The sequence below is a fragment of the Perca fluviatilis genome, chromosome 9 (assembly GCF_010015445.1).
Source record: "Perca fluviatilis chromosome 9, GENO_Pfluv_1.0, whole genome shotgun sequence".
Taxonomy (NCBI): Eukaryota; Metazoa; Chordata; class Actinopteri; order Perciformes; family Percidae; genus Perca; species Perca fluviatilis.
In genome coordinates, this window is record NC_053120.1 from 4,572,959 (window position 1) to 4,590,745 (window position 17,787).

At 38.7% G+C, this 17,787-nt stretch overlaps 2 pseudogenes; one reads left to right on the forward strand and one right to left on the reverse strand.

The window, feature by feature from the left end:
• The first annotated feature begins 7,337 nt into the window (after positions 1 to 7,337).
• Positions 7,338 to 9,805, forward strand: LOC120565678 (annotated as a pseudogene).
• Positions 9,806 to 12,992: 3,187 nt separating this feature from the next.
• On the reverse strand, positions 12,993 to 15,689 carry LOC120565683 (annotated as a pseudogene).
• Between the last annotated feature and the right edge of the window lie 2,098 nt (positions 15,690 to 17,787).

Consider the following 17,787-nt stretch of genomic DNA (forward strand, 5'->3'; position numbering starts at 1 on the left):
AACCTAAATTTGACTTAGTTTTGCGCTTGATGCTGCTTCGAAGAGAAAAGTCCGAGGTGTGGCATTTTCATATCAAGTCTTTCATTTCCCAGGAACAGAAATCACATCCGGGAATAAAAAACTAAAACATGACTCATCCCACTGTGTGATTATTTGCTTGTATGTAGATTTCAAGTTAGAAAAAGTTGTTTCTTCTCCTTGAAACTAGGCTATATATGCAGTTATATGTTATATTTAGTTTATGTGGTCACTTTGAACATTTACAAATGGAAATGGACGAAATAGAATCCAGAAATACAGCAGCCTACAACAATTTCAAATATAAATCAGACATTAAAGGCATAAAGGCTACGTGATGGACTGAGATAATAGCCTATAAAGCAATGAAAATAATTTGCAAAGCCTATTTTTTCTTTATTTGGTTTTACATATATATATATATATATATATTTAAATAAATAAGCTTGATGTGTTTTTCATCTGCTGCACTAAGTTTCTTTGGCCGACCACTACGTCTACGATCCTCAATGTTCCCTGAGTTTTTGCAAGTGTACCTATAACAATTGATGCTGGTTTGAAGACAAAGGGTAGTAACACCAAATATTGATGTGATTTGATTGATTGATATTTTTTTGGTTTCTCACTTTGCATTTTGTAAATTGATAAAAATAAACAATCATTATTTATATTTTTGAAAGCATTCTTAGTTTAGTTTCCACACCTGCTTAAGACTTTTGCACAGTACTGTATATGTATACGAACACATCAACACATCAAATGGAAATATTAAGCCATTAGCCTACTTTACACACGTGTTTAGTAGACCTACATGTGGCGCAGGTGAGCTGGGACAGCGGTTACCTAGGAGACGCCTGCATGATGACGTTCTGCTGCCACCTACCGGTGTAATCAGATTACTGTTTGTTACCACTTCACACTGACAGGGGTCAGTTTCACTGAAAAACACTTCTAGTAGACACAACATCTCTATTTAATCATCTTTAACCTGTCACCTCGGAGATATTAATATACAGTTGTATTTATTTGATGCTCATCATGTTGACTGAAAAGTTGAAAGTTAACAAAACAAACAATTTGGCAGCAGCTTTCAGAAGTTATAGTTTGGTTATTGTCCATCAATCGTCCTGTGTGAAGTTCTGCAAGATTGTGTAGAAAACAGGAATTTATTGTTTAGTTACCACCAAATCAAAACAAACTGGGACAGGATTTCTTAGTTCACATAAAGTATATTTAATAGTATCGTGTAGGCTACAAATGGAGATCATATTCAGGTTACACATCAAATTAACAGTCTTCATTATAAAAGAGCAAATTTTAGAGAGTATAATATTCTTATAAAAACTGACAAAAATACAGTTCAAATGAAGAACAATTGAACACAACAGGAATATAACACCGTTGTTAAGTTAAAGCTACATTGTGAAAGAATTTCTCCCATCTAGTGGTAAAATTGTATATGACAACCAACTGAATATTACTTTCTAGCCCCTCCCATTCTGAGTAAATTCTAACTCCTACGGTGGCCGTATTATTCCAAGAAGTACGACTTTGTCCGTGAGTGTTCCTTCCAGTGTAATAATTGTTTTAAGTTATTTTGGTACCATTTCATTCAACATCAGCTATCAGGTTCCCAAACATATGCAAGCTAATGTTATTAAAGTATCAGTGCTATCGTTATTCTGTATATTGTACGAGATTAATAGTGTAAGGCAATGTTTACAGCATAGGAGAGAAGCAACAGAGGTTTGTGTTTTTAATATATTTCTCTGAGCAGTATGAACAATGTCAATGAAACCAAATTACCTCTTAGTATCTCCATCGGTTACACGCAGCTCTTCTAGCTGTAGCTAGTCTGTGTTACAACTGCATGACGTGAGTTGTCTGTCAGGGAAATCACGACACGTATGATTGTTTATGTTACAAGGTAGACAATCCTTTCTCATCATTGACGCCAGGAAAAGTATCCTTAGACGTCGTTCTAGCGTTATGCACAACCATGCAACCAAGCAACTACAAAACTTTGAATTTACACAAATAGGCAGAATTACCTGTTGAGAAGAAAGCAGGCAACTTTGGCATCCCTTTTAAAATCCTTGCTCCTTATGAGCTCTTTCCATCTTGGAAATACCACTCCAATATTAACTTTGGTCTTATTTCTTTGCCTGTCGCGTTGTCGTTTTAATTCTGTTTTTAACTTCCATGGCGACTCCGTTATCTTCTCCCCCTCCCTGGCATTCGTCACGGTGCCACTGAGTGTAAAAGCGCGAAAGGCGGAGGTATGTCCCTCTTTGGCTAATGTATTTTAAAGATGGACATGGCGGCCGTCATTCGAGCAACTCGCTCGTATGTATTCTGAATGATTCTGAATGGCAGATTCTACGCGTACAAGAATACTTTGATTAGTTGGTGGAAGTAATTACACATGAATGAGGACATATTTGTGAAAGAACAAAGTTTTTTTTTTGCTAAGAATCAACTCAAAAAATTATACAATGGAGCTTTAACTGTCGTTTCCCAGGAATGGATACCTACAGCCAAATATCTGAAAGAAATCATGACAAAGTTTGTGATTACTGTAGCTTCTTCTTGAAGAGTAAGATGACTCACAGAGTTTCACACACTGAAATAGTCAAAGCCAAGATGCCGGGTTTTTATTACTGACCTTTGTACGAGATGTAGCGGTATGAAGACCTGATATCAGACTCAGTATGTAAGACTTTCTGGAGTTATTGGGTTTATCTTACTGGCAGCAGCACTAATCACAACTAATTACCTTTTCATTAGGGGTGGGCGATATGGACAAAAAATATCTCGATATTTTTGCAGATTTTGACGATAACGATAATTAGACGATATCCTTTAAAATTGTGTTTTTAAAAGTCTGAGTTACTTAATCACTGATTATAATAATGGGCACAATGTTGAATGAAAACAATTCTTATTTATTTTCTTTAAAATTTAAGTATTCAAGTAAAAACAATTTAAAGACAAAATACGAATACTATACTAATACTAATTGAACTAGTGTAGAAACATTGAACTCTGAGTAAACATTCAGTTCTACACCTGCTGTAATGTAAATTGTGCAGCATACAAGCAAGATTAAATCATAATAATAAAGGGCTCTGTTCTGTAACATATTGCACACAACCATGTCCTTATTGGAAGCAGTTCTGGAGATGAGATAGGGTAGTGTCAGGCCAGGTTTTGATAGTCCTACTTCGCTGTATAGTCCTTCTGACCGGGATTTATGCTGGGATCAGAAATAGTTGGATGTGACCTGACTGGCCCAGGTGAGGTAGAGGCGCAGTTCTGCATGCTATGTTAGAGTATACATGGTCTAGTGTGTTCTTCCCTCTAGTAGCACAAGCTGAATGCTGGAAAAAGCTGGGGAGTACAGACTTTAAGGACGCCTTGTAAAATTCCCCTGCTATAATATGTATCCCCTCCAGATGATCGCGCTGGAGTTAGTTCACTATGGTTAGCAGTGAGCCAAACTTGTGCTAACGTTAGCATCGGGGGCTATGTAGACGGCAGTGTGCTGTTTTCGTGGTAAATAAAATGGCCTGTATATTACCGACAGGGCTCCAGGTCAGGTGAGCCGTGCTGGACAACGATTCTGCGGTTGGCAGGGGCGGTTCTACACTGAATGACGCCCCATGCTTGACCCCCTCCAAGCGCCCCCCAACAATTTTTTTTTGTTAAGGTGCACAATCTCTACCTCCAACATTGCCAAAAGACACAATGTAGACTAAATATTCGAAATAGCACAAATCCTTCATCACACAAATGTGAAGACACACTAAAGAGAATCTAATGATTATACTATAGCACTAAGAACAGAAAACACAAACTAAAACTAAAACCTGACCTTTCTGGCCTTCCTTGATGCAAAATCATCAATGATGTCATCGTATAAAATCTGCTCCCCTATTGAGTGATTGATATTGATGACGACAAGGCCAGTGAACCGTTCGGTTGACCTCAGGTATGACCTGATCAACTTTAGTCTGGATGAGCTCCTCTCTGCTTGAGCCACAGTGACTGACAGGGATGGACTGGGACCAAAAATCAGACCTGGCATTTTGGCCCAGACCGGCCCACCACATAAGATCAAAAATAGATAGATAGATAGATGGATAGATAGACAGATAGATTTTTATTGATCCCAAAAAAATGATGAATGACTGAAGCAGCACAATATCAGACACACAGCACACACAGAATATAAATGAAGTAATAGGATACAATATACATGAAATAATAACAGGATAAAATATAAGAACAAATAATTTAAAATATATACACATTGGGAATAAAACTGTACAACTGTTTAACTAGTATTGATAAAGCTGTACCCGTCCTTGCGCTCCCCTGAATATGTATACCAACTCCTACTCCTAAAACTACACATTAAATACTTCAACAAAGTGCCATTTATTAATACAATAAAACTATATACTCCTAATAAATCATAAAACAAGCTATATATATATATATATAATTTCAAAAGGCCCTATGCTATAATTTGAAGAGGTCTCTCATGTGTTTTTGTCTGTCAATGCAGATAGAAAAGCATCAATTCTCGTTACGAACATTTGCATGATGTGAAACGTTTATATAGGCTACTAATGCAATCATACAGTAAAGCTTGCCTACGTCTTTGATTGTCTTAATTGTTGTAGTGTTATCATCAACAGTTTGTCCACCACTCAGTTTTATCAAGGGGTTAAGTGTTTTAAGGGCAGTTGTGCTTACCGCAGGTTATAGCCTCACTCCCTCATCTCTGTCCCTCTCCTCCTAAAGTCTCCTCCTCACTGTGCATGTCACTGTAGCCGACACCACCACTACTATCATCGGCCACGGGAGCTGATGAAGGTCCTGCTACTGCCGAAAACATGTCTTTTCGCTTTTTTCTTTTATTTGAGCCGCTTGGGTAACTTTGTTTCACTTTGGCGTTTAGACCATTGACATAAAAGAAAGGTTTAGACTCATCTTGCTCCGTCTCTGCTTAGCCTACTCCCATTTCTCCTGTCACTGTGTTTACTTCGCTGGTGCACTGTAAGGACTAGTCCATTTCATTGTGAAAGTAGGGGTGTTGACCTCTCTCAGCAAGCAGGGCCTGCAGCCCTGGGGCTATTATGCCAATTCCCACACAGTGAAATGATAGAAAACAGAAACGCAGCAGTGCAGAGATTTTTTTTAAGCTCCTGCCCCCCATGTGACATGAAAATGCTGCAGCTGCCGTCCCTGCAAAACCGCCACTGCGTGGTACCACATTCTGCACAAAATGAGTTCTCTGGCTTCGGGTTATGCTCATCCCGGTAGCTAGCTCGACTGTAGATGCGGACAACAACCCGCAGCCGGTCTGCTATTAGGGTAAAAAAGAACAGCATAGTACGATATTCCGTGCAATACTGTACGATACACAGACGAGTATATCTTTATATAAAAAAATTTGTAGTAATATAAAATTATATCCCAATGGTTTTTGTGGTCAGCGGTACGCGTCAATGTAGATAAAATAACATGAGCGTCAGAAAAGAAATGCACCATGGTTTAAAAGTGAGGGTTTAACAGACAGAGATATATGAACAGATTTGCAAATTGTATGCAAATAAAATACCAGAACAACATGGCTCATCTCCACCCCCCGAGAAGCAAAAACTAATCTAAACCAACTAAACCAACCAACACTACACACACGACAAGCTACCTCCCAATCAGCGAGCTAAAAAATAACTCAAACTCACTTGTAAAAATCTACAACTGTGGAAAATGATTTTGTACTTGCTAAAAACAACCATAGACCCGCAGAACATAACTCTACAAAAACTTAAAGAAAAGTTACCAAAAGGTAACTTGTATGATGACAGGGAGTATCTATGACAACCATTATCACAGACTGACTGCTTCACTAACATACGAAAGTCACCGGGCAACCAGTTAACTTGACCAATACACAATAATGAAAACAAACAGATGTTGACAAATTTGGGAAATTGAAGTTAAAGATATGCATATATAGATACATATGTTAAAATCCATATATTATCTCCTAAGTAGGATATACGTACTGTATCCCCCTACTGCTATCCTCCGGATGTAGAGCTTAATTGTATATATATATTAATGTGGTATATAAATATACACACAACAGCTAGCCATTTACAGGTATCGTGTTTGATGTTTTAAGTAATTTAAATACATTATTAATTTGCACATTTAAAACAATTATTACTAAAATATATAAACCTACATTATAATTTTAAACCATAATCAAATATAAATGATGATGGTGTGTAAAACTACTGGTAACTACATCCCACAATGACGTCACACGGTCCAGGAGTCCACCTGGGCAAAAGTTAAACATTAAAGACAAGATTTTAAGGTGCTATTAAGTTATTCTTGTAAACAAACAATCTGTTAGTTCAGACAGACAGCTTTGATATCAGAGTGGTCAACCATTCTACAGCTGCAAAATATAAATTGATTTGTTGCCAACTATTAAATGAATCGACAAGTATTTTGATAATCGACTGATAAGTTTTAGTCATTTTTTTTTTGGAAAAACAAGTAAAACTTCTGTGCTTGCAGCTTGTTAAATGTGAATATGTTCTAGTATCTTCTCTCCTCTGGGACAGGAAACTGAATATCTTGAGTTGGGGACAAAACAAGACATTTCAGAACGTCATCTTGGCCTTTTAGAAACACTGATACACATTTTACACAATTTTCTGACATTTTATAGACCAAACAACTATTTGATTAATCAAGAAAATAATCCACAGATGAATCGACAATGAAAATAATTGTTAGTTGCAGCAATATCGCCACTAGTCTGTCTGATCCACTCAAGCTCAACCGTAATACGTAAAGAAAATAGAAACGTTCAGAGAGGCAAAGCAGTTGGGGGGGTAATCAGAGTTTCATTATGAAGAATCACGATTGCAAGGATACAAATGTCATAATGAAAAGGTAATTAGTATACTACTTCTTCATACATCTCGTACAAAGGTCAGCCATAAAAACGTGGCACCTCGGCTTTGAATATTTTATTGCGTGAAACTCAGTGAGTCATATTCTTCAAGAAGAAGCTACTGTATAGTTTGTTGTGATTACTTTCAGATATTTGGCTGTAGGTTTCCATTCCTGGGAAACGACAGTCAAGGTGAGATAAGACTGAAGTAGTAATAAGACTTTATACGTTAAATGCCCCTCTTGGAAATCCGCCTCTGACTTCAGTGTGACTATTTAAAGCTGCGTGCTTCAACAACATCTCATCATTTACAGCGAGGCAGAAGTTGGACATCACCGACTTTATACCAGCGGACCCAAAGCAGCATCAAGAGCAGAAACCAGCCCGAATATTTAGAGGAAACAGCTGAATGATGAGGTGAGTAGCTGCTGCTGCATTAAATATATACAGAGAATCATTATGATTTATTTAATATCTTATTATTGAGACCCAGAACCCAAAATATTAACATTATGGATCCCACAATTCAATTTTGATGTTTTCATTCCATCCCTATTTTGTTCTTACGATTAACTTCTTAAAACACCACTGGTTGTCAAAACTGTTAACTGTCTATTCGTCGTTATTCTGTTGTGTTAGGGTTACTATCTGGGACGTGCACATGTATGGGCTATTGTTGCCCAGGCAACAGCCCGTTTGCCCTGATTGGCTTAGCTGTCCCTCTGGTGGAAGAGTTTAAATAAACTTTCGTTCTTTCTTTTTCATTTCTTTTTGTTTTTTGCTGTTGTGGCTGCATCAATACGATAATACGCCCATCATTACTAAATTTAATCTTGCCCCCCAGTCACGTGACTTTGTTACTTTTCTCACACACATGGTGCATCGCATATTAAAGAGAGGGAACGCCAAGCCCTTCTGCTTTCATCTCCGTCGTCAATCAAGCAATAGCCCCTCCAAATGTCTGTGCATGTCCCTGGTTACTGTGTCATCTTTTCTTGATTTGTGTCTGGGTAGGTGGTGATGACGAATAGGGGGTTCGTTTTTTTTTGTATACTGTTAAAAAAATTAATGAAAATTGTTAATTAATAAATAAAATACTTATTTGTATTCTCCATCAGTGCTGCTCAGAGTCAAACAACACTGGAGTCCAATCTGGAGGCCCTGCAGTGCCACTTCACCTGGGATCTGGAGACCAGCAAGTCCATGCTTTTATGTCACAGGGACAGGCTGGAGGACATCGGCACCGAGGAGGGGAACAGCTGGCTGGGTCACATTTACAACCTGCGGGGGTTCGTTCAGTACAAGCTGGGGTTCACCGAAGACGCCCAGAGTTTCTTCAACAAGGCTGCAGAGGCCTTTCCAACATAAGAAACGGATTGCCTGGTTGGGGTCCCTGGTTGAACTTACGGGAACCTGGCGTGGCTGCACCACCACCTGGGAGACCAAGCAGAGAGTCAGGCTTACCTGTCAAAGGTCAACGCCCTGATGAATAAATACCCATCTCCATCCCAGGATGAGCTCTATCCAGAGATCTACGCTGAGAAAGCCTGGACTCTGTTGTCTTTCAGCACCGACAAGAAACGGGCTGCAGATTACTTCCAGAGAGCCATCAGGATGCAGCCGGACATGGTGGAGTGGAACAGCAGCCACGTCTTAGAGTTAATGTATGATTTCAGGGAAAACAACAAAGGGCAGGAGGCTGACTTTTTGGAGAAAATGAGAATTGCCAAGAAACAGGATCCAGAGAACTTTTACCTCGCTGTTCTCTACCTTGAGCATTGTGCAAAGAAAGGAGAGAGAATCAAAGATGAAGCACGTGAGTTAGCCAGAAAGGTGTTGAGAAATCCTGTCAGCAGCTACAGTGGTATTAGACCATTGTTAGAGGTTTACATAAACCATGTATCTATTGATGAGGCCATTGATTTGGCAGAGGAGGCTCTGGGAAAACATCCAGATAAACGTTATCTGAAGAAATGTCTCGCATACTGCTACCAACAGAAGATCTTCAGAGAAAGTCGCCCAGAGCAAAGCATGGTAGACAGAGCAATCAGTCTCCATGAGGAGGTGATTTCTCTTTACCCTTATTCTTCATTTGTGAAGAAAATAAACCTCGCAAAGATATATGCAAATTTAAATTACAGCCAGGATAAAAGTGAGCAGATATACCAGGAACTGCTAGAAAGTGATCTGGAACCTGCAGACAAACAATTGCTTTACAGCATCTATGCAAAATATTTACACTTCCATCGACAAGACAGCGAAGGGTCAGTACGATATCACATGAAGGTGGTGACGATACCGCAAATAAGTATCTATCGGGAGACCAGCATCACAATCCTGAAGAAGCACAAATACAAAAGCCCAATGTGTAGAGAAATAGAGGAGTTTCTTGCAAACCTGCAAGAGCCATATTGTTTTTAACATTCGCCCAAAGCAAAGCTCAATAAACAGAGCAATCAGTCTCCATAAAGAGGTGATTGCTCTTTACCCTCTTTCTTTCCTTATGAAGAAAAATGAACTCGCAAATATATATCTACAGTTAAATTATGGCCAGGAAAAGGATAAGAAACTGCTAGAAAATGATCAAAAATATTTATACCTCAATCTTGAGGAGTACCAAAGGTCAATATATGAAGGTGGCAGCAGTACCGCATCGATCCTCGTGTCAAATGAAGATTAGAGACAGAGACAAAAGCCCAATGTGTAGAGAAATAGAGGAGTTTCTGGCAAACCTGCAAGAGCCATAGTGTTTTTAAAAGCACTGCTTCTAAATCCAGATTAAATGTAGGTACATACATTACATTATATTGATTACATACATCAGGAAAACCTGTTTCCTTCTGTTGGTCTGCTGGTCCAGAAGCAGCAACACCTTATTCAGAACATGTATGATCAATACGTTGTTGGTTTTGGTCTATTCATGGTTATAATAAAGATATACAGTATATCACAGAAAGCCAACTGTCTGCACTTTAGTACAGTTAATAGAAGACAAAGGCTGTTAAGTGTGTTTGTTTTTTTGCACCATAGAGTAGCACTTTTCATTTTGTTGTGTGTACTTAAAATGACAATAAAGTCCATTCTAAATGTGATTAAAAATAAACAAAAACTTAAAGATTGACTCTGAAAACTGTCAGCAGTAGTACACTAGATTTTTATGAAAGAAGCTGAATCATTTTAATAACAGTGGTCCTTTAAATAACATCCACTGTGGACATGTTCAGATGTCATTACATGATTAATTCAAATAGATTTTCATCAGATGTTGTCTTTTCCAAACTTAACTTATTATTACATTCCTGTTGTGTTGACTGTTTTCATTTTGAAGTTTAAATAAGTACATTATACTCTGTGTATGAAGTTTGCTTTGCTGTAAGAAATATAAATGGTGGTAAGATGTCAGTTACAATATTAATTCAAATAGATTTTGATCAGAGGTTTTTCTTAAATTTACCACGGTGTTAATTATATTCCTGTTGTGTTGAATGTTTTCATTTTGAAGTTGAAATAAGTACATAACTTATGTGAATGAAATCTGCTTTGCTGTAAGAAAAATAAACAGTTGTTAATGTAATAGTTAATTTGATGTATAACCTGAATATGATCCCATTTGTAGCCTACACGATACTATTAAATATACATTATATGAACTAAGAAATCCTCCTTTCGTTAGTTTGTGTGTGTGTTGGTGGTAACTATAGAATAAATTCATGTTTTCTAGATAATCTTGCAGAACTTTACACAGTGACGGTGAGGGCTGTGATCAGACAAAACATTTAAAAAAATCTGCTGCCAAATAATTTTGTTAACTTTCAACTTTTCAGTCAACCAACAACTACAACAGTATATTAATATCTCCAAGGTGACAGGTAAACGGGTAAAAGATGATTAAATAGAGATTTTGTGTCTAAATGTTTTTCAGTGAAACTGAACCTGTCAGTGTGAAGTGGTAACAAACAGTAACCTGGTTAGACCGGTAGGTGGCAGCAGAACATCATAAAATGTTTAAGACTATTAATTTATAGGCATATTTTTATGCGTTTTACAGTCAAAATGTAAAGTTTTTTTCACACAGGACATCCGATTCCCCTAGTAACACCTGAGGGTTGACTTACCTGGAACAATCATTCCTATCCCATATGGTTCTTATGCAATGTAAATGTTGTTTACTTCTCCAGTAAATAGGACAGACCTTAGATACGACCACATGGCAACGGGAGATATTGCTAGCTACGATACGTTAGCCAGCTACAGACTGTATGTTATAACAACTTTCACATCAACTTTAACAGCTTTCTCAGCCATGTCTGTGTCCACAAATCAATATGAAGACTATCATGAAGTAGGCCTAGAGAGATGAACACTAACTAACCCTAACAAGTTCAGAGGAGGCATGTAGAGGGTTGTAGAGTGTAACTTAGCCTACTTCTTGTAGCTTGTGTCTTAGCGCCATCCTGTGTTGGTCAGAGGACGAGGCACTGAAGGACTACACTGTTGGAAATGAGATATTCAGTTGATGTAGCGCATTCATTTTGAATGTAAATGTCAAACGGTCTGTTTCATCGGAACTACTTGGCACTGCAGCCAATCTGAATAGAGTATTCACTCCGACTTAGTGTTAATTTTGTCACCTATTTTTAATTTAGTCTTAGTCTTGTGCCAAACATTTTTGTTAGTCAAGTCGACTAAAAGTCTCGTCATTTTAGTCACGTTTTAGTCAAAAGAGAACTCAAGGTATCTTAGTCGAGTTTTAGTCGACTAAAAGTCTCGCCATTTTAGTCAAGTTTTAGTCAAAACATTTTAGTCTTTTTTTTAAATAAATTATTTCTGATAACCATTTCAGTCAAATAGTTATAAAAATAAATAAATTATATAAAGTTATATAAATATTGAGCCTCTTCCTTATTTCACCAGTAAACGACAAAAACAACCACTGCAGGGGGAAAAGGATATTTTACAATAAAATAAATGCAGCACGAAACTGGCAAGGCGTATTTCAAGTGAACGCAACATATGTGTTGTTTTTCAGACAATGGCAGCTATAGACTGTCGTACGTCTCGTGTTGGAATCCTACACAGTAAAAAGAGACAAAAATTTTAATTTTTTTAGCTGTCAGCATTGTAACCCTTTTATATATGTCAATGATTGTAACCGTGTTTTACTCAACTCTAGCTAACGGTATGCTAACGTTACCTGCTGCCAAGTATAGTGGTGTTAACTAAGCCCATGCAGCGATGTTTCGGTTGACTCTAACGTCCGGTTAGGAGCATCAGAAGAGGCGCAGGCTATTCGGTCCGGTAAATAACGGTTCGTTCGGGCACCTGTCGGTGCCGTAGCACCGGGTCTCAGTAACAACCCGAATATTCTATCTCATGATGAAAAGTAGAGACGATTGTAGACGAAAATGAAGAGAGATTTTATCTTAGTTTTTATTTTATGCAAAACATTTTAGTCTCGTCTTTTTTCGTCAACAATAATGCATGTTAATTTAGTCTTAGTCAGCATTTTTGGACATTGGCGCAGTCTCGTCATCGTCTCGTCTTAGTCATGGAAAAAAAGGTCGTTGACGAACATATTTAGTCTCGTCTCGTCTGACGAAATTAACACTACTCCGACTATGGTATAATCGCTGTCAATGGGATGGATGGATGGATGGATGGATGGATGGATGGATGGATGGATAGATAGATAGATAGATAGATAGATAGATAGATAGATAGATATTTCCAAGAATTGTATTAATAAATCCTTCTGAAATCTCTACTTGAGCTTTTTGGGGGAACACAAAATATATTAGGGGCCTAGTAAACAAATGTTTTGCTTCTCTCAGAGTTTCCAATTTTAATGTTGGCAGCAGCTTTTAAAGTTTTACTTTTAGTTTGATTAAAGGCCATCTTCGTCCTGTGTGCAGTACTGCAAACCTACTGAGTAGAGTCCATTCATTTCTTGTAGGCCTACAGGAACTACCAACAACAAAACACTTGAAGATTTCTTAGTGTACATATTTATTGTATTGTGTACAACTGAGACACAGATTGACAATCAGTTGCATCTACCGACATTATTCAGGTTATACAATCAAAGTAACTATTACATTACCATTCAGTTAGATTTTTCTTACAGCAAAGCAAATTTCCTTAAGACAGTAGTTCTTATTATAATTTAAAATACAATGCAAAGGAAAAATGATTCAACCCAATAGGAATATAATAGAAAAACAACATATGATATATTTAAACTAATTGTGTAATTGACTGACTCAGGTATAAGTTTCTCACTTCCGTGTTTTATTTTGAGAATCTTGTTCACAATTGCCACAAATCTTTCCTGGAAGTAATCACATTAACAAATATGTGCAGTTTTATTTCAGGTAATGCTTTATATTTTTTTCTGGATTTAGAACCAGTGCTGTTAAAAACACTATGGCTCTTGCAGGTTTTCCAGAAACTCTTCTATTTCTCTACACATGTGGCCTTTGTCTTTCATCTTCTTCAGAGTTGCGATGCTGTTACAGCGATAAGAGGATTCAATCGGTATTGCTGCTACTTTCATGTTATATTGTATTGACCTTTGGTATTCCTGTTGATTACAATATAAATATTTTGCATAGCAGTTATAAACCATCTGTTTGTCTGCAGGTTCCAGATCACTTTCTAGCATTTCAAGGTATATCTGCTCAGCTTTATCCTGGCTGTAATTTGACATTTCGTATATTTCTGCAAGAGCTATTTTCCTCATAAATGAAGAATGAGGGTAAAGAGAAATCACCTCCTCAAGGAGAATGAATGCTCTGTCTATCGAGCCTTGATCTGGGCGACTCTCCCTGAGGATTTTCCATTGGTAGAGGAGTGCAACGCATTTCTTCAGATAACGCTCATCTGGATGTTTTCCCAGAGCCTCCTCTGCCAAATCAATGGCTTCATCCATAGATACATAGGTACTGTCAAGCTGTAATAATGGTCTAACACCACTGTAGACGCCAACAGGATTTCTCAAAACCTTTCCGGTTAACTCACGTGCTTCATCTTCGATTTCTTCTCCGCGGTCAGCACGTAGAGTTAAGTAGTGAGCAGCGAGGTACAAGTTCTCTGGATCCTGTTCCTTGGCGATTCTCATAATCTCCAAGATGTCGCTGTAATCAGAAGCATACTCTAGTGCTCGGGCATGGCTGGTGTTCCACTCCACCATGCCCGGCTGCATCCTGATGGCTCTCTGGAAGTAATCTGCAGCCAGCTTTTTGTTCGTTGCTGAACGTCAACAGAGTCCAGCCTTTCTCAGCGTAGATCTCTGGATGGAGCTGGTCCTGGGATGGAGATGGGTATTTATTCATCAGGGCGTTGACCTTTGACAGGTAAGCCTGACTCTCTGCTTGGTCTCCCAGGTGGTGGTGCAGCCACGCCAGGTTCCCGTAGTTCACCACCAACCAGGGACCCTCATCTGCGTTTCTTATCTTGCTGAAGGCCTCTGCAGCCTTGTTGAAGAAACTCTGGGCGTCTTCGGTGAACCCCAGCTTGTACTGAACGAACCCCCGCAGGTTGTAAATGTGACCCAGCCAGCTGTTCCCCTCCTCGGTGCCGATGTCCTCCAGCTTGTCCTTATCGACATAAAAGTAGGGACTCGCTGGTCTCCAGATCCCAGGTGAAGTGGCACTGCAGGGCCTCCACTTTGGACTCCAGTGTTGTTTGACTCTGAGCAGCACTGATGGAGAATAAAACAACACTATAACAGTAAGTTAATTTAATATGCTCTAGTCTAAGCTTTAAGTGTTTGGATTATCACACTGTTCATTTCATGAGGAGGAAGAAGGGGGGAAGGAAGGAAGATAGAAATGGTCCCTTCACTACTTCTGGTGCCCTTACTCGGACCACACCTGTGGACTTTGGTCACTGCAAGTTGCATGGTTGTGATGCTATTTGTTAGTGAGTCGCAGACAGAGACAGACAAAGGCAAAGTACACAAACCACCTCTATAATAGTTCCTCCTACAGTAAGTGTCTCAAAGAACACGTTTAACCCGACAAAACGTAGCAAAAGATTCATTTAAACTGAGAAGGAACTGGGGCCACACTCCCTTTTTAATAGTCTACCACGAGTTTTCAGCACGTCGCTGCTGAACCAAACGGCAGAAAAAATGATCAAAGTTTGTTTCACACCGAGAAAACATTTCGTTCAACCTGGAAACCGTAGCAAAACGTTGTGCACCGTTTTGAGACTGAACGTGCCCCAGGACACAAAACCTAGGATGGAAAGGCATGTCCTGCAATACTCTGCCTCTGATTGGCTTACCCTGATATTCTTACCCTAACTCTAACCAATCTCACGCCTACTGTCTAAACTTAACCAATCCAACAAACGAAGGCAACGAATATTATCCAATCAGAGGCAGAGTAGGGCGGGACATTCCTTTGCCATCCTAGGACACTCAAATTTGCCTCCAGGAACACATTAAAAAAAGAAAATTGAGGAAAAGAAAGAGGGGAGGACAGATGGAGAAATGAGGAAAGTGGGTTGTAAGAGACAACTTTTGACATGGAAGACTCACCTCATCATTCAGCTGTTTCCTCCACTCAGTAGTTCTCTAAATATGAGTCAGTTTGGTTCTTGACGTTACTTTGAAGACAAAGTCTGAGGTGTGGCATTCACAGAGTCTTGTGCTTGGCGTTCGTTTCCCAGGAATGGAAGTCACACCCGGCAATGAAACTAAAACATGACTCATCACATTCTGTGATGGGTTTGGACCTGCGTGAAGCTGGCCCCCCATGTCACAACACTGCTATTCGTTTGTGCCGGTTTGTGCTGTAAAAATTATCGTTTGTGCTGTTAAGGGTTTTAAGTGATTCAACAATTGAGACCATTTTGGGGAGATTTGGACATTAATGGGGGGCTGGGTGATGTCACTGGCCAGAAAATGTAACGTTGAATTATTCAAAACCCTTAACAGCACAAACAATCATTTTTACAGCACAAATATAGCAGTGTTTTTAATTATATTTGTTAGTGCAATGGAGGTCATCTTCATGCAGGTATTATGTGGTCTTCAGTTGATTTAAATTTAGAACTAGTTTTGTTGGTTTGTTCGTTTTTATTCTTGTTTGTTTTGCACTTCGTTACTCATTGTTGTACAGTTGTAGGTTATAAACATATGTTTTGCAGCAGTTTTTAAAAGTTGCAGTTTGGTAACGTCCATCATCATCCTGATTGTGTAGAATACATGAATGTCTTGTATAGTTACCACCAAAACACAACAAACACACGGAACAAGGATTTGTTAGTTCACATAATGTATATTTAATACTATTGTGTGTGCACAAATAGCGATCATATTCAGGTTATACATCAAATTAACTATTACATTACCAACCATTTATTTTTCTTACAGCAAAGCAAACACACACAGAGTATGATGTTGTTATATAAGCTAAAATTACAGTGCAAAGGAAAAACAATTCAACACTACAGGAATATGATAAACACCATGGTTAAGGAGGACTACATCGACTTAAACTTTATTTGTGTCCCCAAAGGGCGATTAGGTGTGCTGCAATTATAAACACATACAAGACACATAAATAAACACAAGTTCTACACACAGTCCAACTGTAACAGTACGAGGACAAATAAATACCAGTACAAGGTGCATGGATAGCAGCGTCAAAGAAACCTACACAGGGTAGGAAAAAGTGCATATCAGGCTCCAAAGTTGACACAATATAATCAGCAATGACCATCGTCAACAACATCAGCATCCATTACATTACATTACATCACCAACCCCTTTTATCAACATTTCTGACATCCTCAACACATAGTCAAGAGACTAGAATATAAAACCTACCAAGGAATTAAGAAAGTAAAAGGACCAAATGAGGTAGCCAAGAGATCAAAGAAGATTCCTACCCTCCCACCTATTCAAGAAGGAAATGACTGCAGGTATAAAAGAGTACTTCAATAATAATTTATACTTTATTAATTCCCTAAGGGAAATTACAATGTTTTCACTCGTTGTTATTATTATACACATTACACACATGCATGCATGTATAGGTACTCTATACATGCACTAATGGAGAGATGTCAGAGTGGCCCATGGACAGGCGCCCAGTTGGCAGTTGGGGGTTCAGCAATGCCCAGGACGTGAACTGGCACCTCTCCACCACCAGACTTTGGTTCGTATGGGGACTTGAACCAGCAACTCCCTACTGACTGATCTACTGCCACTTGTACCTGTTAGTCCTTACAGATAGACATCTCAGACGGGAGCCAGATGGCAAGGACTGAAATTCAAGGAATAAGGGGTGGGAACTGTCGGCGCAAATAACATTAGCTTTCCTGACTATCTGTCCATGGAACAGGTCTGATAATGTGCACCGTTGGACACCCAATATCTTGTTGCTCATCTTCACAACTCTTTTAGTGCAGTTTTGGACGAACAGAACCTAAGTTTCCATCCACTTGTCAATTGAATTATCTGAAGTTCGGTAAAAAAACTCATGCGAATAAAGTTGAGTGTGAAAGTGTGTTTCCATCCAACAGCTTTAAAGCGAATAAAAACCTGTTGCGTAATGACGTCACACTTGCTGTTTTGCGATTAAATTGGTATATGGAATTGATTTGAGACATTTTAAGGTGTTTCCGTTCATTTTCGCACGGAATCGCACAACATTCAAGCAAACATTTGCGAACAAAGTTTTGCTGGACAAAATTAGTTGTTGTTAATATTAGAAGCCGAGGAAGCTCCGATGGGCCTTTGGCCGAGGATCTGATCCAGCTCATCATAAAGGTGG